The sequence below is a fragment of the Thalassophryne amazonica genome, chromosome 1, assembly GCF_902500255.1.
Source record: "Thalassophryne amazonica chromosome 1, fThaAma1.1, whole genome shotgun sequence".
Classification (NCBI taxonomy): domain Eukaryota; kingdom Metazoa; phylum Chordata; class Actinopteri; order Batrachoidiformes; family Batrachoididae; genus Thalassophryne; species Thalassophryne amazonica.
The window spans coordinates 31286053-31308220 of record NC_047103.1 but is presented as its reverse complement, the minus strand read 5'-3'; the positions used below and the strand labels follow the sequence as shown (position 1 = coordinate 31308220).

Below are 22168 nucleotides of genomic sequence, written 5' to 3'. Positions count from 1 at the left end.
ACTTTGTGATGAACATATGAGCAATAACAGAACATTTCATGGCACCGAGGTTTGTCCCAGACAAAGATGAAGCACTTGGTTTTATCAGTTTAGACTGCACCCAAATGATGACATATGGGCATGTGTCATGACTGTACGAGGTCTGTTAGAAAACTATCCGACCTTTTTATTTATTATTTTTTTAAATATATGGATTTGAATCATGTGCGCTTGCATCAGCCAAGCTTGAACCTTCGTATGCATGCGTGAGATTTTTCACGCCTGTCGGTTGCGTCATTTGCCTGTGGGCAGGCTTTGAGTGAGCACTGGTCCAGCCCCCTCATTGGATTTTCATTGTCAGGAAAATGGCTGAGCCATTGAATCAAATTATTTCAAAGGAATTCGCATGTTGGGACGGAGCCGCTCATGGCGCACAACAAAAAGCACGTCCGTGTTGGAAGTCTCACAGGACAAGTTGTGATAGGCCCAGCTGTTACACAATTTCTCGGATACTCACTCGACTGAAAAGCCACCGAAAGCCGTCTGAATCTTCCAAATGGTTTCCAACACGGACGTGCTTTTTGTTGTGCGCCATGAGCGGCTCCGTCCCGACGCGCGAATTCCTCCGCACGTCTTTCATTACAAAATCTCCTGTAACAGTGGAATGTGCCTCAAAAGTGCTGATGTACACCTCTTCTCTGGTAGTCAGACGACGTCCCGGATCAACACAGCCTTCACTTTGGAAATGATCTGGTTGTTTGAGCCTGTCAATGGCCGCTCGGAGCGCAGCACACCCTGCGCCACTGTGGGCCATCTTTAATCCGGTTGTAATGATCCTTAATCTGTGTGACGCCCAGAGTATCTTCACCGAAAGCCGTCTGAATCTTCCGAATGGTTTCCACCTGGCTGTCTCTCACAGTTTCTGGAAAAATTTGATTCAGCGCTGCTCCAATCACTCAGCCATTTTCCTGACAATGAAAATCCGACGAGGGGGCTGGACCAGTGCTCACTCAAAGCCTGCCCACAGGCGAATGACGCAACCGACAGGCGTGAAAAAACTCACGCATGCGCATGAAGGTTCAAGCTTGGCTGATGCAAGCACACATGATTCAAATCCATATAGTTTTTTTAAAAAAATAAAAAGGTCAGCTAGTTTTCTAAAAGACCTCGTATGTAAAAGTTCAAATCCAGTGTGTAACATTAAGTGGTCTGAGGAAATTTCGACATGCATCATGGAACATTCCAACAACAGTCATGCTCAAAACTGGGCTCAGGTGCAACCTGTTTCCACTGATCATTCTTGAGATGTTTCTACAACTTAATTGGAGTCCGCCTGTGGTAAATTCAGTTGATTGGACATGACTTGGAAAGGCACATATCTGTCTAGATATAAGGTCCACCAGTTGACAGTGCATGTGTGTAACCTTTATTTCACCAGGTTTGTCCCACTGAGATCAAAATATCTCTTTTTCAAGGGAGACCTGACCAAAAGTGGCAGCAATACACAGTTTCAACAGTCACGCAGACTCAGTACAATACAAATATGTAAGAAAACATCAGTTAAAACAGTGACATTCAGAAAGTCTGCACTCCAGCCTTTTAACTGCAGATTTAAAAACAGTCAAAGACACAAAGTTTTGCAATTTAAATTCAGTCTGCAGCTTATTCCACACAGTGGGTGCAGAAAACCCAAAGGCCTTCTTTCCCAGTTCAGTTCGAACTCTGGGAACAACAAACACTACAAAGCTCGATGATCTCAGGTTGCGTGTTCCATCCTTTCAAATCAATAAGGAGGAAAGGTAGTCGGGAATTTTCCCAAGAATGGCTTTGTAAATGAAGACATACCAATGTCCAAGATGGCATATACTTAGAGATGTCCAACTAACTTTAGAGTATAAAGTACAGTGATGAGTTAAAAAAAATATATATAGAATGTTATAAATCTCAAAGCTTCATGGTACACACTGTCCAACATTTGCAGACTCTGAGCAGAGGCATTCATATATAACACATCACCATAATCAAGGAGAGGTAAGAATGTAGACTCCACAACTCTCTTTTTGACCTTAAAAGAGAAACAGGACTTGTTTCTATAATAAAAACCTAATAAAACTTTCAGCTTTCTAACAACATGCTGAATATGCCCTTTAAAAGACAGAAGATACTTAAAAGAAGATACAAGGTCAATTTCATGCCTGTCGATATTAACAATTTTTCCTGACCGTGTTCCTGTTGCTCTTGTAGATGAAGTTTAGTTTTCTCCACATTCATAACAAGTTGCAGCTGCCTAAGCTGATCCTGAACCAAATTAAAAGCATACTGAAGATGTACAAAAGCTAGTGCTGGCGTAAGTGCACAGCAATAAATGACAGTATCATCAGCATAAAAATGAAAATTTGCACTTGGAACATTCTGTCCCAGGCAGTTAATTTAAATAGTAAATAAAAGCGGTCCCAGAACTGAACCTTGAGGCACACCTTTATGCATATGCAGTACCTCAGATATGAAACCATCTCACTGAATCGCCAGGATTCTGTATGGTTTGCAAATTATCTCTCTGGATAATTTGCAAACCATCCAACTGCCTGCTCTGAGAACCTAGAAGCCTTTAGACGTTCTAATAGGATACAGTGATCCACAGTGTCAAAAGACTTAGAAAAATCTATAAAAAGAGAAAGGCAACACTGTTTGTTGTCTAAGACCTCTAAAACATCATTCACTACCTTCAAAGCAGCAGTGGTAGTGCTGTGTTTTTTTTCCGAAAGCCTGATTGAAATAGCGACAAAATATAGTTAGAGGTCAGAAAATCCTTTACCTGGTCAGCACCTTTAAAAAAGGGGGACCACGAGGGCTTTTTTCTAAACTCCGGGGATTTTATTACTACCCAAAGTAAGATTAAAAATGTGGCACAAAGGTTCAGCAATTAAAAATGTGGCACAGTGGTTCAGCGATAAACTCTGAGGCAAGTTTTAAAAACAAGGGATCTAATTTGTCTGGACCAGCTGGTTTGCGAGGGTTCAGATTCTTTAAAGCTGTTAAAACATCTGGAGTTGTAACAGCAGTAAAGTAAAGGGATATCATGATTGGTCTCCTCTTTAATTGGAGATACCAAGGGGAAATTATCCTGTTTAAATAAAAATCCTGAGGATATAAAATGATTATTAAAAGACTTCAAAATGTCTATTTTGTTTGACATTCTATGGGCATCAATAATAATATTAGGGGGAAGATTAGCAGATTTAGAATTATTGGACATGGATTTGATAATGCTCCAGAACTTCTTTGGGTAATTAAAATTTTCAGTTAAAGAAGACAAGTAATAGTCAGCCTTGGCCTTACAAACTGAAGATGTGAAATTATTTCTTAATTGTCTAAAATAGAGCCAATCAGAATTTTTACCTGACTTCCATGCTTTTGCTCTGCCGACCTCGCTGCATCCACAGAGGCTCCCGGAGAAAGTTTGTATTCCATTGGACAGGATCGTCTGTGCCAGTTATCTGGTCAGCTGAGCGCATCGGCGCTCGGCGCCCACGTCATCAGAGCACTGCAGCTTCTGGGACTTGTAGTCCTGATGTGACAACAGCGGTTTCTGACACTCTCCGGGCGCTGGATGGAAAACGTGGAGTGGATTTTAAGCTACTCAGGCCTATTCAAAGATGTCAGCCTGTCAAACTGACAGAAGTCTTCAGTTTGGGTCTCATTAACATCAGATCGCTGTCCTCAAAATCCCTGTTGATCAACGATCTAATTATGGATCATTATGTATTTGGATTTGGAATTATGGATTTTTTTTTTTTTTTGCCTTCTAGCTCTCGGTCGAGACGGTCGCATTTTTCCTCCCTCCTCCCTCCTTATCTTTCCTGCTTCTGTAGCGTGTTGTCTGTGAGGCTGCCAGCTCTGCTCTTGTGGAAAATGGCAAAAATGGATCTGATCAAGTGGTCTCTGAGCGCAATTGACACTATTTTTTCTACAAGACACTCGGGAGCAGAGGACCCGACCTGTCCTGCTGGGGCACATGTGGCGGGGTATGTGATGGATAGTTGGAAGAGGTGGCAAGTCATGTGCCTGTACACGTTGTCTGTGGAGGACGTTGAAGATGTCTATTTATTTGGACCGGGTTTTTGCTGTGTGGAGCGGCCATAGCACTGGTTTACCGGAAAATTAAGAAGGTGGAAGCAGCACTAATTGGCCCGTCCAGGCTGCCCCACATGATTGATTGGATTGGAAGGACAGTGTCAGCTCAGTCGGCGAGTCTTAACCGCACGTTGGAATCCATCTCGGGGAGAATGGCTGCACTGGAAAACCACTTTGATCGTCAGTAATGACCACATCTCCTCTTCTCTATTCAGATGTATTGGAAGCCACTCTGTTTCAGACTGTGGAATCTTTCAGGCGTCTGCTAATCTGGATATCTATTTGGTTCCCAAACACCAGCTGCTCTTCAAGGCCGCTGGGATAAAATCCTCCTCCGAAGAACACTTCTGATGCTTCACTTCCTTGTCTTCCCCACCTCTCTGTCTCCTCCCAGTCCTGAGATGTTGAATGTGGGACCTTGAGACTCTGGTGGACTGATTTAGAACTGGGAGCCCTCCTCCCCCCCAGGATGGACAGATAAGGCTGTTGATGGTGCCAAGGGTGGCCTTCCGGCTGTCTGTCTGAACACTGGACATATTCAAGTCTCAGCTGTCGTCTGTTTTTGTGTGATTGTCATTGTTTATCTGTGCGATGGGTTTTTTTTTTTTCTTCAGGACTGCTGCGTGGTTCAACGCAGCAGCACTGGAGGTTTTTCTTCCCAATTTTTTTTTACCTTGTGTGTGCTTTTATATGTGTTCATGTACCGGGCCGGCTTATGTGTGTTGTGTGTGTTGTCTGTTTGTCATGAGGCTGGTCAAGGTTTGCTCAGCCCTGCTCGTGACCTAAGGCAGGGATGTACATCTGGACCTGGTCCCCGGGCGCCAAAAAGGCGACCTCTGCTCCTAACTGGCAATTAGGATGGGTAAAATGCAGTAAACACATTTCATTGTGCAGGGAACATGTTCCTATGTGCATATGACAATAAAATTCTTTTGAATCCTTTGAATCACTTGGACATGATTGGGTTATGTGAAACCTGGCTCAAACCCACAGCTGTTCTTCCTCTGAATGAGGCCTGCCCACCAGGGTACACATTTAGTCACATGTCTCATGGTGCGAAGCAGGGCGGGGGTGTTGCTTTTATTTTTTGATTTTATAAATCCAGGTTTACCTTATTGACTGTTGGGGGTCATAAATATAATTTGTTTGAGCATCTGACTCTCTGCTCTGCCCATGATGCTACAAATTGTCAGGGTCAGAATTATGGAAATCAGGCATGCTATTTTGTCACTGTTTATAGGCCTCCTGGTCCATATTCTGAATTCTTAGATTAATTTGGTGCGTTCATCTCTAGCCTGTCAGCTAGTGCGGACAACATTTTGATTATTGGTGACTTTAACATTCATATAAATACGCCCTCTGATCCCCTTTGCAAGTCATTTATGGAACTTGTGGATGCGTTGGGATTCCAGCAATGCATTCAGGATTCAATGCACATTAGTGGAAATACCCTTGATTTGGTTCTCACACGTGGCCTTGCTGTCACGACATTGACATTTTGCCTCTTGCCTCGGTGGTCTCTGACCACTCATTTATTAGGTGTGCATTTATGTTGCCGCGTTTAGTGGACCGAAAGCCTTGTCTATCTCTGCGGCAATGCAATAATCCTTCAACTATGACTGAACTCAAAGCCACACTGCCTGAAATTTTGGCTTCAGGTTTGGAGAATGTTCAATCAGTGGATAGTCTTGCGGATGGCTTGAATTCAGCGCTCAAGGCTACAGTGGACAAGGTTGCGCCTCCTCTTTTAAGGCCACGCCTTCCCGAGGCGCAGTTGCCTTGGTTCAATGGTTACTTGTGCGACCTTAGGCAGAAGGCTCAAGGTTTGGAACGGAAATGGCGTAGTTCTAAATTAGAGGTGTTCCACCTTGCATGGCGTGATGCTGTCTTAGATTATAAGCATGCACTACTGGCTACAAAGCAGACCTATTATTCTGAATTGATCAATAAAAACAAGCATAACTCAAAGTTTTTATTTGAAACTGTAGCATTTCTCAGTCATGGACGGCCACCTGTTATTCACTCTCCCTTTTCAACACAAGACGTCTTGGACTATTTTGAGAAGAAAATTGAGGATATTAGGTTGAGCATATCTCAGCAGGCTTTGATCCAACCACTGCATACTGCTATGGAGGTGGATGCGCCCACTGAGGTGTTACCCAGGTTTACAGATTTTGACAGTATCTCGCTAGACGCGCTGACGAAGCTCGGGAAGTGTACTAAAAGCACAACCTGTTTATTTAATCCTATACCAACAAAACTGTTTAAGGACCTGTGGCCCATTCTTGGGCCAACTGTGCTGGAAATGATAAATCATTAACTTCTGGATCTGTTCCTAAATGTTTCAAGTCTGCAGTGATTAAACCATTACTTAAGAAATCAAATCTCAACCCTAATGTATTGAAAAATTATAGGCCGAAATCAAATCTATCAGGGCAGCACGGTGGATTAGTGGTTAGCACTGTTGCCTCACAGCGAGAAGGTCATGGATTCAATTACCGTGGCCTTTCTGTGTGGAGTTTGCATGTTCTCCCTGTGTGTGCGTGGGTTTCCTCCGGGTGCTCCGGCTTCCTCCCACATCCAAAGACATGTGGGTTAGGTGGATTGGAGTCTTTAAATTATCCGTAGGTGTGTGTGTGGGTGTGTCTGTGCTTGTTTGTCTGTTTGTGGCCCTGTGACAGACTAGCGTCTTGTCCTGGGTGTACCCCACCTCGTGCTCTATGACTGCTGGGATAGCCTCCAGCCCCCCGCGACCCTTAATTGGACTAAGCGGTAGAAGATGAATGAATCAAATCTATCATTTTGTTCTAAAATCCTGGAAAAAAAAGTGGTTTTGCGACAGCTCGTGGACTACCTCACTGAGAATAATCTTTTTGAGCCACTGCAGTCTGCTTTTAGAAAATATCACTCCACAGAGACAGCACTTACTAAAGTAGTGAATGACTTTTTGCACACAATGGACTCAGATACCACTACAGTCTTGGTGTTGCTGGATCTTAGTGCTGCGTTTGATACTGTGGATCATCATATTTTACTCAATAGGCTGGAGAATTACTTTGGGATTACTGGAACTGCTCTTGCATGGTTGACGTCATACCTGTCCAGTCGTTCTTACTCTGTATTGTGTAATGGCACTTCCTCTGATCGTAGGGACATGAAGTTTGGGGTTCAGCAGGGATCCGTTTTAGGCCCCCTGCTTTTTTCCCCCTGCTTATACTGCGGCGCTTTGGGATTCCCTTTCATTGCTATGCTGATGACACTCAATTGTACATGCCAATAACTGCTGGTAATCTCATTCACATAAAATCTTTGGAAGATTGCCTTGCATCAGTAAGAAGTTGGATTCAAGTAACTTCCTACTTTTAAATTCTGATAAGACTGAAGTTATGGTTCTTGGTCCAGCGAGGTATCAGCATCAATTTGATCAGCTAGCACTTAGCTTAGGTTCGTGTGTTATACATCATACGGATAAAGTGAGGAACCTTGGAATAATTTTTGATCCTACGTTGTCCTTTGATCTTCACATTAGAGACATTACAAGGACTGCTTTCTTCCATTTGCGAAATATAGCGAAGATTCGTCCCATTCTGTCTATAGCTGATACTGAGACTTTGATTCATGCATTTGTCTCTACTAGATTGGAATATTGTAATGCTCTATTTTCTGGCTTACCGCAGTCCAGGATTAGGGGTCTTCAACTGGTTCAAAACGCTGCTGCCAGACACAAAGCAGAAAGTTTGACCACATTACACCCGTTTTGGCCTCCCTGCACTGGCTTCCAGTTGCTGCAAGATCGGATTTTAAAGTACTGTTATTAGTTTTTAAGATTGTTCATGGACTTGCACCTCCCTATCTGGCTGACCTGGTAAGCCCCTATGTACCAGCTCGGGACCTGCGTTCTCAGGGTGCAGGACTTCTATGTGTTCCCATGGTGAATATAAAGTCTGCCGGTCACAGAGCTTTCTCCTACCATGCCCCAACTCTGTGGAATGATCTCCCGGCACACATTCGGCAGTCGGATACTGTGGAGACTTTTAAGTCACATTTAAAGATTTGTTTTCCCTGTATTATCATTAGTGTTATGATGTGTTTTTATTCTTGTATTCTTTTATGGTCATCTTTTTATTGTGTTTTAAATTTTTAATTCACTTTTTTTTATGTCGTGTGAAGCGCCTTGAGATGATTTCATTGTGAATTTGCGCTATATAAATTAATAAATTTGAAATTTTGAAATTTGGCCCAGGCAGTGTTACGCTCATGCAAGAGATCTGATAATTCACGAGAGAACCATAGATTATCACACCCTTTAACTCTAAATCTATGGATAGGTGCATGTTTCTTAACAATTTTAATAAAAGCAGAATAAAAATAATTCCAGGCAAGTTCCCCATCATCAAAGAGGGCAACTCTGTCCCAACAAAAACTACAAAGATCATATATAAAAGCACGCTCATTGAAATTTTTCATATAACGTTTTTCAATAAAACAAGGGACAATTTTCGCTATCCTCGTGTCTCGAATAACACCTATCACACAATGATCGCTGATATCGTTGGGAAAAACACAAGAAGAAATATATTTACAGGGCTTATTTGTTAGAACCAAATCAAGCAATGTAGATTTCTGAGGACATTATAATTTTATCCTCGTAGGAAACGGGATTAACTGTGTCAGATTTAAATCATTACATTGGGCTTTTAAAACCTCAGAAGCCTGCTGAAGCCAGTCCCAATTTAAATCCCCAACCAGCACTAGTTCATTAAATTTTAGTTTAGAAAGAAACATAATGAGGGTGTTTAGAGAACAAATGGGGGCAGATGGAGGCCGATAACAACCCACCAGCATAATATGATGATCTTTGGACACCTCTACATTCAGGGCCAGTAACTCAAGCTCTTTACTCACAGACTCTGAAAGCAATAGTTGTATACCAAATTTTGACTTAATATAAATCACCACCCCACTACCCTTTCTCTGGCAGTCTGCATGGAAGACATTATAATCTTCAACAGAAATCTCCTTATCAGAAACAGACTTTTTCAGCCATGTTTCAGACAAGACAACAGTGTCCGCATTTGTTGAGTTGAGCCATATTTTTATCATGTCCAGCTTGGCGAGCATACTCCTTGTATTGTTATGTATTATTCCAAGACCGGATCTTGCTTTAAAATCAGCAGGTGTAAAACACTGTGCAGAGGTGTTTGGGCCAGGGATGGGTTCAATGTTTCCAGAGACCAGTAAGAGCATTAAAAAAAAAAAATGCGCTTAACATTATTATTTTCAGGATGAGTTGCTGAAGCAGGTGGAGAGGGTGCAGCTGATAAACCAGAACAAGTTATGAGATGATCTTTAATGATGAGTAGGCAGTACAAGTACAGTGACTCCATTTCTTGGGTCAACCACTTTAATATATCCATAGTCAGGATTACAACGGATTCACTGTCAATTGCGCTCATTCCTTTATAAGCGGTGTCCGTGGAAGAGAAAGCTGGACCGGAATTTTTATTCCAGTGACAAGTTTCCCCAAGGATGGCGAAAAAAGACAGACACAGAAAAGCAGCAATCTGCCACCATTTCAGTGTTGCCTCCATCGTTGAACAGGCACCAGGGTAACTGAGACCTGGGAGCACTTTCAGCTGAACACAGGAACAGACACAGAATCCAGAATCCAGGTCAGCAGCACTGAAATCCAAACTTTTCCGCTGTCCCGCGCTGAGCAAGGATGGTGCAAGACGTCACATGTAAACAGAAACTCCAGCAAGAAGCAGCCACGCTACAGTTAAACATGGTAAAAGCAGGACCAACCGCCTCCAAAACATCGAAACATGGATTAACATCCACAGAACAAACCAGGAAGAAGGCATTTTCCCTGTCGTGAGGAGACCAAATCCACTGGAAACGGAAAAACGATGCATCCCTTCCCTCACTTACACGTAAAAGTGCTGCATGTCAGAGCACAAACCAAGCATGAAGTAAAAAAATAAATAAAAATTGTCTGTAGACCTCCGAGAGAGGATCTGTCTCAAGGCACAAATCTGAGAATGGGTGTAGAAACATTTCTGCTACTTTGAAGGTCCCAGTGAACACAGTGGCCTCCATCATCTGTAAATGGAAGAAGTATGGTGTGATGAAGTAACAATTCATCACATCAGTTTGAGGGTAAGCAGTCTGATCTGTCAATTGGTGACGGATAATCTGGGGGTTTAGAAGAAAAATCTTCAGATTCACCAGGCCCATCAGTGAATGGGGAGTGTTTAATAGAACTTGTAAACCCTTGCAAAGCGGTAACAAGAGCACAAAGTGCAAAAGGAGGGTTAAATGAGTTGCCTTTTTTTGGAGAGGACTTGGAAGATCAGCCAGTGAAGGCTCATAAGTCGAAGGTGCAGAGAAGGAAGGACAAATTTAAAGGCTCTCAAGGGAAAGGAACTGAAATTCCTAAACCAACTAATTTGTTTGATTTTGATATTCCTGCAGATGTAGGTACATTGCAGAGAGATGACCCCACTCTTAAGCCATGGCTGGCTAAAGTAACTGAGAATGAAGGGGTCCAACATGGCCAGGTAAGTTGCCTGGAGGATGCTGTTTATGTGATTAAAGGGGCCATTCTGTACCAGAGAAAGGGCAAAAGTGAAGCTTTAGTCCTCCCACTACAGTTCAGGCATAAGGTTATGGAACTTGGCCATTCAGTTCCATGGGCAGGACACTTGGCCTTCCATAAGACTTTAAGCAGGATTAGTAGAAGATTTGTCTGGCCAGGGATGTATACTGAGATTTCTAAATTCTGTGGTTCTTGTGAGAAATGTCAGTTGACTTCAGGAAAAGGAGTTGCACGTGCCCAGTTAGAATCTATGCCAATCATTGAAACACCTTTTGGACGGGTTGGTGGAGAGATACAATCAGACCCTCAAAAACATGCTGTGCAAGTTTGTCTCTACCACAGGTGCAGATTGGGATCAATGGCTGCCCTACCTCTTATTTGCCTACTGGGAAGTGCCACAGGCATCAACTGGGTTCTCCCCCTTTGAATTGCTTTATGGGTGCCTGATTAGGGGCCCTTTGGATCTCCTTAAGGACTATTGGGAGGATCCTAAGCCAGAAGGGGAGAATCTGGTGGCATATGTGGTAAAGATGAGGGAGAGACTGGAGGAGATGGCAGCATTGGCACATGATAACATGAGAGCAGCCCAATGTCATCAAAAGTCCTGGTATGACCAGAAGGCAAGAGACAGAATTTTTACTCCAGGCCAGAAAGTGTTGTTGTTGCTCCCAACCAGTGAGAATAAGCTGCTAGCAAAATGGCATGGACCTTATGAAATCATCAGACGAGTGAGTAAAGTCACATATGAACTGTATATGCCTGATAAACTCAAGAAGCATCCGAAATTTCATGTGAATTTACTGAAAGAATTCCAGAGTCGTGAAGAACCTATCCAGCAGTAGTTATTGGTTCGGGTAGTTCAGGATGAAGAGGTATCTGAGAAATTCTTTCCAACCTGCACTGCAGATTCTGTGTCAGTTGACTTGTCACATCTGTCTATCGAGAAACAGGAAGCCATTCAAGCACTTTTGGATCCAGAACTCTTCCAGGAGAGTCCAGGGTTCACGTCGCTTGTACAGCACAAGATACGGATTAAGGAAGATGCTCCAGTACGACAGAGGAGCTACCGGATACCAGAGAGATTGGTGCCAGTGCTGCGTAAGGAGATTCAATTGATGTTGGAGATGGAGATTATTGAAGTCTCATGCAGTGAATGGTGTAGCCCGATCGTTCTGGTGCCAAAGAAGGATGGCTCGTTAAGGTTTTGTATAGACTTCAGATATTTGAATGGCATTTCCAACTTTGATCCATATCCAATGCCCAGGGTGGATGACCTGCTGGAAAGAGAGGGCAGAGCCAACTATATCACCACATTGGACCTGAGCAAAGGATATTGGCAGGTGGCCCTGGCACCAGAGATAAAGGAACTGACGGCCTTTAAAACGCCTTTTGGTATGTATCAGTTTAAAGTCATGCCTTTTGGCCTTCATGGGGCGCCGGCAACATTTCAACGGCTAATGGATTTTGTTCTGAGGGATGTGTCTGACTTTTCTGCAGCATATTTGGACGATGTGGTGGTGTACAGCCAGTCTTGGGAAGATCATGTAGTTCACCTCCAGGAAGTACTGAAGCGCATTAAAGCAGCAGGGCTGACTGTTAATCCTCATAAATGCGCTGTGGCTCAGAGGGAAGTTGAGTACCATGGTTTTGTTATTGGCTTTGGAAAGATAAAGCCTCAGGTGGGAAGATGGAGGCTATTCAATCCTTTCCAGTACCCACTACTAAAAATAAGATGAAAGGCTTCATTGGAATGGTGGGATGGTATAGGAAGTTCATCCCACAGTTTGCAGATAGAGCGGCAGTGTTGAATGACCTTACCGAGGCCTCTGCCCTCAATAAGGTCATTTGGACAGAGGAATGTGACAGAGCATTTAAAGACCTTAAGGAAGCAGTCTGCTCTCAACCAGTTTTGCATAGCCCAGATTTCAACAAGCAGTTTATTCTGCAGACTGATGCATCTGGAGTGAGTCTTGGAGCAGTCCTTCTCCAGGAGATGGATGGGGAGAGGAGACCGGTGGTGTTCCTGAGTCGGAAGTTATTGGAGAGAGAGGGAAGATACTCCACTATTGAAAGGGAGTGTTTGGCTATGAAGTGGGCCATTGAATCCCTTCGTTACTATTTACTTGGACAGCACTTCATCTTGGAGACAGATCATCGTGCTCTCCAGTGGTTGAAACGTATGAGGGATGCCAACACACGCATCGTGGGATGGTACCTTTCCTTGTAGCCATATGAATTTACTGTTCAGTACAGACCAGGAAGGTCAAATGTGGTGGCTGACTGTTTATCCCGGGTGTCTGAGATTTAAGGTACTGTGTTTTTCTGGGAGAAGGGGAAGGAAATGTGATGAAGTAGCACTTCATCACATGAACTGTGTAAAGTAAATAATTGTATAGCACTTGGAATTGCTTATTTGCACTTTGATTCATATTCTGTATTTTAAACTTGGCACAAATGATTCTTTATTGGGAATTGGAGTATTTAGTAATATATGTGGTTTTGTCTTTCAGATCCTGTGAAAGAGAATATTGAGAGACTTCAGTGTCAGATGGGGGTAAATGAGTAGGATGAAGTTGATTCAAAAGGCCTCTTGACTCACCTATCTGGTGCCCTCTCCAGGGTGTTCAGGCAAAACTTTTCTTACAAGCCTGGATGTCACTTAAAGGCTCTGGGAGAGTCCATTAGATGGGGGTGGGGGGGGGGGGGGGGTATTGGTAGCTTGAGGTTTAAGTGTTGAAAAGTGTTTTAGCATTTGTTTAAAGACAGGGGTTTTTTAGGTGTGTGTATGTGAAGTTTAAAGGTAGTTTTTAAAATGTTTGTATCTATGATAGGGGAGAAACACCTGCAATGGAGGAAGTGGTTCAGTCCAATCAGGAACAGAGGACAAAAGTGATGCCAGCTGGCTCATTTGGGTGCGGCTGCTGGTGGAGGCTGAGCTACTTCTTGGAACTGGTTTTGAGTACTGGGCTCCCTTTTGTATTTAAGAATAAAAAAGATAAAAGAAGACTGGTTTTTCTGGTTGGTCATCACTGTTTCCAGCCGCTCACAGGCCATCTATGTCACATATGGATACATCAGAACTCTTCCTAGAGCTGGCCACTCGTCTAAACTAAGCAATCAGGGGAGAAGGGCCTTAGTGTGGGAGGTGAACAAGAACCAGATTATCACTCTCTCAGAGCTCCAGCATTCCTCTATGGAGAGAGGGTAACTTTCCAGAAGGACATCTCTGCAGCAATACACCAATCAAGCCTGTATGGTAAGACAGATGGAACCCACTTCTTCGTGAAAGGCACATGGGACTGTTTGGAGTTTGCCAAAAGGCTCCTGAATGACACTCAGACCATAAGAAACAAATTTTTCAATGAAGATTGAACTATTTTACAGTAAAGCATGGTGGTGGCAATATGAAACTGTGGAGATGTTTTACATACATAGCCAAGATGACAAATCAATGGCTTCAGGATTACTCTATGAATGTCCTTGAGTGGCCCAGCCAGAGACCAGATCTGAAGTCAATTGAATATCACACAATTGAAGCTGGTGGCATCAAGTTCAAGAAGACTTGAGGCTGTAATTGCTGCCAAAGGTGCATCAACAAAGTAATGAGCAAAGTGTGTGAATACTTATGTACATGTGATGTCTTAGTGTGTTTTTTTTTTTTTTTTAAATTCTCCAAAAAAAATTTTCATGTTCATATTCATTAGGTATGCATGTTCATGGTGTGTGAATACTTTCCAGATGCGCTGTAGAATGACTGTCCCACACTGCTCCTGCTCAACCTCAAAATCTAAATTTTCCTCATGTGAATTTCATTGGCATTGTGAGTGTTCTTTTTATATTTTTAATCAGAATCCCCTTTTCAGTCAAGCTTCCTGGATTCTATTTCATTTCCTCAATAGACTTAGGAAGATCCATTTTCAAGTTCAAGAGAATTCAAATAAGGGGAAGAAGCAAGGGGCTTATCTGATCAGAAGTGAGGCCTTTGAACAGAAATGCTGACATGATCATTAAATTGTAGCACAAAGAGAGTCACATAGCACTGTACTGATACTTTTGTTAACCTATTGGTCACATAATAGATTAGAAGACCCTTTGACTCAACATGCTCAGCTTGCAATTTTTGTATTTAAAAGCTTGTGATCAAGTGCATTCTCTTGATGAGTTCTGATAGAATATTCATGCAATGGATACTTAAGGTGATCCTTACCCCTCTTAACCCCTTATGCAGCAAAATGCGAAGACCACACTAAGTAGGGGTTTCACGCAAGCTGGTCTCTTGTTGTTTTTTCATCTATAATGGCCACTCACTAATTCTTTGTCTGCAGACTCATTTTATGCTTTCTAAGAATTATGTAGTTTTCATGCAAACCAGCACTGAGACATGTTTTACATGGCAATTTATTCATTGAAAGGATAACATGCAGAACCTGCAAAACAACCCAGAAATCACTTCACACTATTGTAGTTAATCAGAGGTTATTTGCCCTCCCACTAACAACATGCTGGCTTGCAATGTGAATGTGCACACATCACATGTCACATCCTGTCCTACTTTGTCCTTAGCTAAGTGTCACATCCACTTAAATGACTGGAGCTGCCACTCTGCTGCTCTAGGCTCCGGCATTGTTTATTCAATCAAAGCGGATGTAAAACCAGTGACTTGTTAAAAAACACTGAGTTAATTACAGTTACACTCCAGTGAATTCAGATGATAGCAAAAAGCAATTTTAATGGAGAATAACCAACACTATATACTCTAGCCATCACCTTCTCCATCCTTATATCATTTACAAATGCTTGTCTGGGGCTGGGTTGCCATTACAGCCAAACTGCAGCTCCTGTATGACAATTCCATGGTGTTTCCACAACAGATGCGAGATAAAAAATTCTTCAACTGTGTTTAAGGTCTATGCAGGGGTCTTTTCTCAGTTGGAGGTGCCTGGAAACCCTCCAGAGGGAGGCATCCTGATCAATACTTGAATAATCTCAAATGGCACCTTTGAAGAAACAATTCTATTCTGAGAGGCATCCAGAGGTCCCAACTCTTCACACATGTGAAAAAAGGCTGTGTTAATTTGGGATAAATCTCAAACAACTAACTGTAAATTGCCTGTTGCACATATTGATCTACAATGTATTAACCATGCAATAGGTGCAGGGTTATCACAGAAAAATGGTGAATTGCAAACTATGCACATCTTTCCATCAGGCTGTCTCCAGCTAGATCACACGGTCATTGTTTGTGTTTGCTAGGAATGTGTCAGGACTCGAGGATGCATGGCACAGAATGTGCGAGGGCACAAAATGTACACTTGAGGACAAGGTGTTATAAGTAGAAAATAATCTTTATCGTTTTCACAAGCAGGGATACGATACACAGGAAGGCAGGCAGTGAAGCAAAGGTAAAGATAAGTGCTAGGCAAAAATGTAGTCAAGAGACAGGCTGGGTTCAAAAACAATGTGAGATACTGTATCATAGGTTGAGGCAAAAACAAGGTCCGGTAGACAACGCAAGGTCGTAACACACAGAAGGGCTATATGCAAGGGGTACTGATACCAGTGGCCAAAAGGACAAAAACAGAAACAGACTTGGGTGACAGTCCAAGGGAAAAACCACAACTGGGGGGCCGGCCAAGGGACAGACCTATACCAGCCTCTGGAGGGTGACCATTAAGACCAAAGACACATAACTCATTGGAGAATCAGTGGGGATGGTGTCCGTGCTCCCCAGCCCTGACACAGGGAGGACTGGCGTCAGACCCAGGAACCAAAACATCAGACACACGAAATACCTCATCTGCAACTGACTGTATAGGACTGATGTGGGGGAAAGGGAACACCAAAGTAACTAAATAACAATAAGACATGTAAGTTTATCTAATTAAGGGGTACAAAATATGGGGAAGCCAAAGAAACAACAAACCAACCAAAAAACCCCGGGTAGACCAATAAAACCATCCAGTGGAGGATGAATTGGCAAGGGACATGGGAGATATGAGCTGAGAAAAATGAGGGCATAACACATGAGAAACCCAACATAAAGACATCGCCTGGAAGTAATCAAACACCAAGAAACAAGAAATCAACAAAAGAACTGTGAGGAACGAACACAGAGGAATAGCCAGGAGAAGAAACCAACATACCAAAAGGGCATGAGAAGTGAAAAAAACAACCAGAAAAACCATTACCAGGGCAATAAATGTGAAACAGACTAATAAACAACCAATAAGGTGCTTCAAAATGAGAAAGGATTAGGCCAAAACAAAAAAGAAAAAAAAACACTTCATAATAACAGGCAAATGAAAACTGACAAACGATGGGAAAAAATGGGAAAATGACCAAAAGAAAAAACTATGCTTAGAATTGAGGCACAACCAATGCAGAAAATGAAATGAAACACTGTGAGAATTCTGGAAAACCAATGAACCAAAACAATTAGATGACACCCAAACCAAAGAAGGCAAATAACGCAAAAGAAAATCAAACCAACAGAAAGTACTGGGGAATGACAAAAAATGGTAACTTAAGCCAGGACCTGAGGAAGGATTTTTAACCAACCATCATGCAGGAAAATGACTGGTTTCTCTTTTAATTTGGTCACATGCACTAACCAGAAAAACATGAAAAGCATAGCATACAATACAAAAGAAAAGATGACAAGTGATGTAACATGATTACTTGACAGAAGTGGAATCAGACATTGACTTAGGACACCAGACTGCATGTCCACCAAAATAGAAGCAAACACAGCTAGAAAAATAATCCAAAGAAATAAAAATAAGAAAAGCTCACAGTCATGGAGGGGTCGGTGGCTCGTTTTGGTGATGTCACAGTAGTACAGAGAAGTTGTGAATGTACTGAGGTTATGTTCTGGGATGAGAATTTTCCTCCAAAGCACCTGCTGGAGATGAGCTCAGTGCCGTGCATGCAGCTGGTGAGGCTATGGGTGGTGGTGATGAAACCGCTTCCGTCAGCACTGTAGATGTCTGAGAAGAGGCGGGTGCTGCAATTGTGTCAGCAGATGCCACTGAAGTCCACAGAGGTGTGAGTGCTACCACAGCTTTAGCAGCTGTCTGTGGCGAAGCGTGCACCAGGATGGTTTCCTCCAGCGCCAGGGACTGCTGCAGAGCCATGTGTGTTGTGTGTGGGGCTGTAGAATCGTGTGACGTGTGTACTGGGTCCGGCTTGTCCGACACTGTGGGCAGCCGTGTAGACATCAATCAATCAATCAATCAATTTTTTTATATAGCGCCAAATCACAACAAACAGTTGCCCCAAGGCGCTTTATATTGTAAGGCAAGGCCATACAATAATTATGTAAAACCCCAACGGTCAAAACGACCCCCTGTGAGCAAGCACTTGGCTACAGTGGGAAGGAAAAACTCCCTTTTAACAGGAAGAAACCTCCAGCAGAACCAGGCTCAGGGAGGGGCAGTCTTCTGCTGGGACTGGTTGGGGCTGAGGGAGAGAACCAGGAAAAAGACATGCTGTGGAGGGGAGCAGAGATCGATCACTAATGATTAAATGCAGAGTGGTGCATACAGAGCAAAAAGAGAAAGAAACAGTGCATCATGGGAACCCCCCAGCAGTCTACGTCTATAGCAGCATAACTAAGGGATGGTTCAGGGTCACCTGATCCAGCCCTAACTATAAGCTTTAGCAAAAAGGAAAGTTTTAAGCCTAATCTTAAAAGTAGAGAGAGTGTCTGTCTCCCTGATCTGAATTGGGAGCTGGTTCCACAGGAGAGGAGCCTGAAAGCTGAAGGCTCCTCTCCTCCTCTCATATAGACATGCGTGTCATGATTGTTGTGACCGACGTAACTGTAGTCCATGGCAGCATGCACGCCTTGACGGTGTCGGCTGGTGGTGCTGCGGTGAGCCCCACTGAGATGTACCGAGGTGATGGAACTGGAGCGTCCCGGAGCCGGCGTGCCACTGCAGGCGGAGTGGGTGATGTCAGCTGCTGTGATGACATGTCGCTTCCTGATGGCCCTGCGTGAACAGGGAAGTCAGGCAACATGACATCTTTCAAAGTCATAGGCAGAGTGGTTGCGGGTGTCATTGACTGTAACTGAGGTGCACACAGTTTCCGTGGAGCCACTGTGGGTGTGGCCAGCACCGGTACCACATAAGGTCGCGGGACCAGCCTGCTGGATGGATTAAGCTCAGCCCACTTCCCGGTTGACAAGCACTGTGACGGCGTTGTTCAGAGAAAACGTTAAACAGCCACGGATTTGCCTCCAAACATTCCCAAGCCTGGTAAGAAAATCTAATTTCTCCTTAGGGGAGAAGCAGTCACAAAAGAACACACACACACAAAATCTTAAGTCTTCAAAAATCTCCTTAAAGGTGCCGAGATCTGGACTTTGTTGAGCAGGCTTCATGGCTGGGTTGGAGTTCGCTGTGCCCAAATTCTGGCCAGTTCATACTGTCAGGACTTGAGGATGCATGGCACAGAATGTGGGAGGGCACAAAATGCAGACTCGAGGACAAGTTGTTATAAGTAGAAAATAATCTTTATCGTTTTCACAAGTAGGGGTATGATACACGGGAAGGCAGGCAGCGAAGCAGAGGTACAGATAAGTGCTAGGCAAAAACGTGGCAGAGAGACAGGCTGGGTTCAAAACACTGTGAGATACTGTATCTCTGAGGCAAAAACAAGGTTCTGTGAACAATGCAAGTTCGTAACACAGTGAAGCATAAACAAGACAAAAGTAAAAGGCTGAAATGTGGATACAAGGATCATGACAAAGTGGCAAGGGAGTGGAGTAAGTGAAGGGCTTAAATACACAGGTGCAGTAATTGGGGTAACAAGGTGCATGTGTGGAAGAATGTTGTAGATGGGAGACGTGGTCAGGTGAATCCAAGAGGAGGGTAGAGATGCAAAAGAAAGAGGGAGTGATCAAAGCAGACAGACAAAGATGAAATAGGCAGGTGCAAGAGTGTAAGTGAATGACATACAAATGGTGAACAAAGGTACTAAGGTAACAAACTTAACACATGGCTGAAGTCTAAAATATAATAAACATAACAAAGTAACTTGTAGATAAACATCATAATTGCATAACAGAAAACAAAACCCAAGACAGCTGTATAAAGTGTAGCACAAAAAAGGAATGAAACAACTAAAGACTACATAATACGAAGCCGAAAATAAAACCAGAAACAAAAGCATAATACAATGGGGAAAAAAAAACAAAACAAAACAAAAACTGGACAGAAACTACAAATGAATAAACCACATGCCTAAAGTATGGAAAAACAAAATACAAAATTCACAGTAAACAAAACCAGAGAGTACAGAATATTGAACAGAAAATAAATGATGAACTCCAATGACTAGAACTAGAACTAATGACTAGAATATTGAACTGTGGAATGGGGAAATAAGAGGCCCGACACCATCCCGGGGCTGAAACCTGACAGAATGTGTGTGTGCATGCATGTGCTTTGGCTTTCTCTAACTTCCAGTGAGGTGGTGAACTGGTGATTCTAAACTGACTCTAGGTATGAGTGAGAGTGTGACTGTGTTTGTATATATGTGGCCCTGCCATAGACTGGCAACCTGTCCAAGGTGTACCCTGCCTCTGGCCAAATGACAGCTGCGGTCGGCTCCAGCCTACCAGTTACCTTTAATTGGAATAAACAGGTATAGAAAATGAATGAATACGGCCACTTACGTCTTTTGCTTGACTTCATCCAGGCAATGTGATCTGACATAGTTCATTATGAGGCACAAACAAGGTGATTTATAAACATAATGCATATTCACTCCACATTTGCACTTCTCGGCACAAATCTGTACTTGACACACTCATATTGTGACACATTAGTGCCAAAAGCATTTGGGGATATTATATTATTTCACACGTGTAGTTATTAACTGCGAGATGGCAAATTATCTCCGCGTGTACTCAGAGGAAACCGAAGTTGATTTCTGCTTGTGTAAAGTGGATTTCTGCTCTCCCTTGCAACTTCTGGCACAATGGGAAATGGAACTAGGGTCGGTACTGGCTCAGCTGTGATTGGTCATTTCTGAAGAGCGAGATTTGATTGACAACTTCCACTTGGGACATCCTGTCTTCCAGCTCCACCTCCACCCTATTCAACACCATTGTTGCAACTCAATGAATGGTCAGGATAGTGAATTAAAGTAGTTCTATCGAGCCACTCGTTAGATCTGTTCCTACGGCAGAATCCATCCCGCGTCCGCCAAGGGAATCATCCCAAGTGGATCCAGCCGCATCGTGGACAGAGAGAAAAAGGAAACAGAATCAGCTGGCCAGTAAAACTACACTTAAGGTATAATTCATCAGCATTAAGAAACAGGAAAGCAGAAGAAATACTAAGGTGATCGCTGGCCACTACCCCTAAGCCCTAAGGTTCTAGTTCTATACCTTGAAATTATATTAAAAAATAAATAAATAAATAAAAGTAGGGAAGCTCACCAGGTAAGCTGAAGTAATGGATGGCAGGGGCATTTGTCTCAATAGCCCAGGCTGTCTCTCAGAGCAAATCTGAAATACAATGTGGGAGACGAGTGTTCGTGTCAATACATCACCCCCAGAAAATTACCTCTTCTCTGCTTGGCCTACTTTAATCTCTCGCCCTCTATTGAAAGAATGAACACTCTCTGCTCTGTCCTATTGACAACGTAAAATAGGTTTGCCAGCTTGATTGACAACTTTGTCCACCTGACAAAATGTAATGCAGTTGAGGACAAAAAACAGATCAAGAATTCTTTGGACCCAATCTGGTGCTGCTGATTACATTTTCTCCATGATCTTCTGCTTTATTGTATCAGATGGGTCTTCTGAAGTATTGAGGTGGAGAGTTTTATGTGTTTTATTATGTGTTGTTTGTGTGCAGTTGTGTGTGTCGGAATACACATCTAGGCAGATGTTACAGAGATGGAAAAACTTATTAGCAGTACATTATTCTGACTTCTTTTGACAATTGGCTCCAAAAGCATGCCTCACAATGAAACTAACAGAGGGATGAAAGGATAAAACATCTTGCAATCAACAGTCAATGTGCAAGAATCAGAGTCTTAGAAATGTACAATGACTGTCTTTTCATTTCAGAAAGTTAAACACTGCAAGACTAAATGCAAATGTGTGGAAAACCAATCAAATTCTTGCCTGTGGATATAAATTCAGCCATTACCACTGAAGCCTATAGTTATACAAAAGCTCTCTCAGATGCAGAGGTGCTCTCGATGCTGCTTTTTTTCCCCAGCATACGGGATGATTTGTGCCTCAAGTAGCATATGGAGACGGAAAAAGTATCTCCACCCAAGAAATCTCTCTATGATGAAAATTAAAGTCTGCATTTTAAAAAGTGTCTGAGGCTCCTTTCAGCCCACACTGGCATCAAGAGCAAATCTTCTTCTTGCTAACCAACATGAATATGAAGATGTACTTCCCTCCTTTATCAGATGATGTGTGTGAAGATGTAC

The 22168-nt window shown here is 42.9% G+C and overlaps 2 long non-coding RNA genes across 2 annotated transcripts in view; one reads left to right on the top strand and one right to left on the bottom strand.

The window, feature by feature from the left end:
- Window positions 1-1160: 1160 nt before the first annotated feature.
- On the top strand, window positions 1161-21026 carry LOC117507821. Its single transcript, XR_004559846.1, has 3 exons — window positions 1161-1171; window positions 9422-9424; window positions 20942-21026. It is a non-coding gene; the product is annotated as an uncharacterized LOC117507821 (long non-coding RNA).
- LOC117507815 overlaps window positions 13163-22168 on the bottom strand; it is a 1071732-nt gene continuing 1062726 nt past the window's right edge. The window contains exons 2-3 of the long non-coding RNA XR_004559845.1: window positions 14919-14930; window positions 13163-13765 (exon numbers count right to left, since the gene is read on the bottom strand). This is a non-coding gene — a long non-coding RNA (uncharacterized LOC117507815). The remainder of the gene's footprint in view (window positions 13766-14918; window positions 14931-22168) is intronic.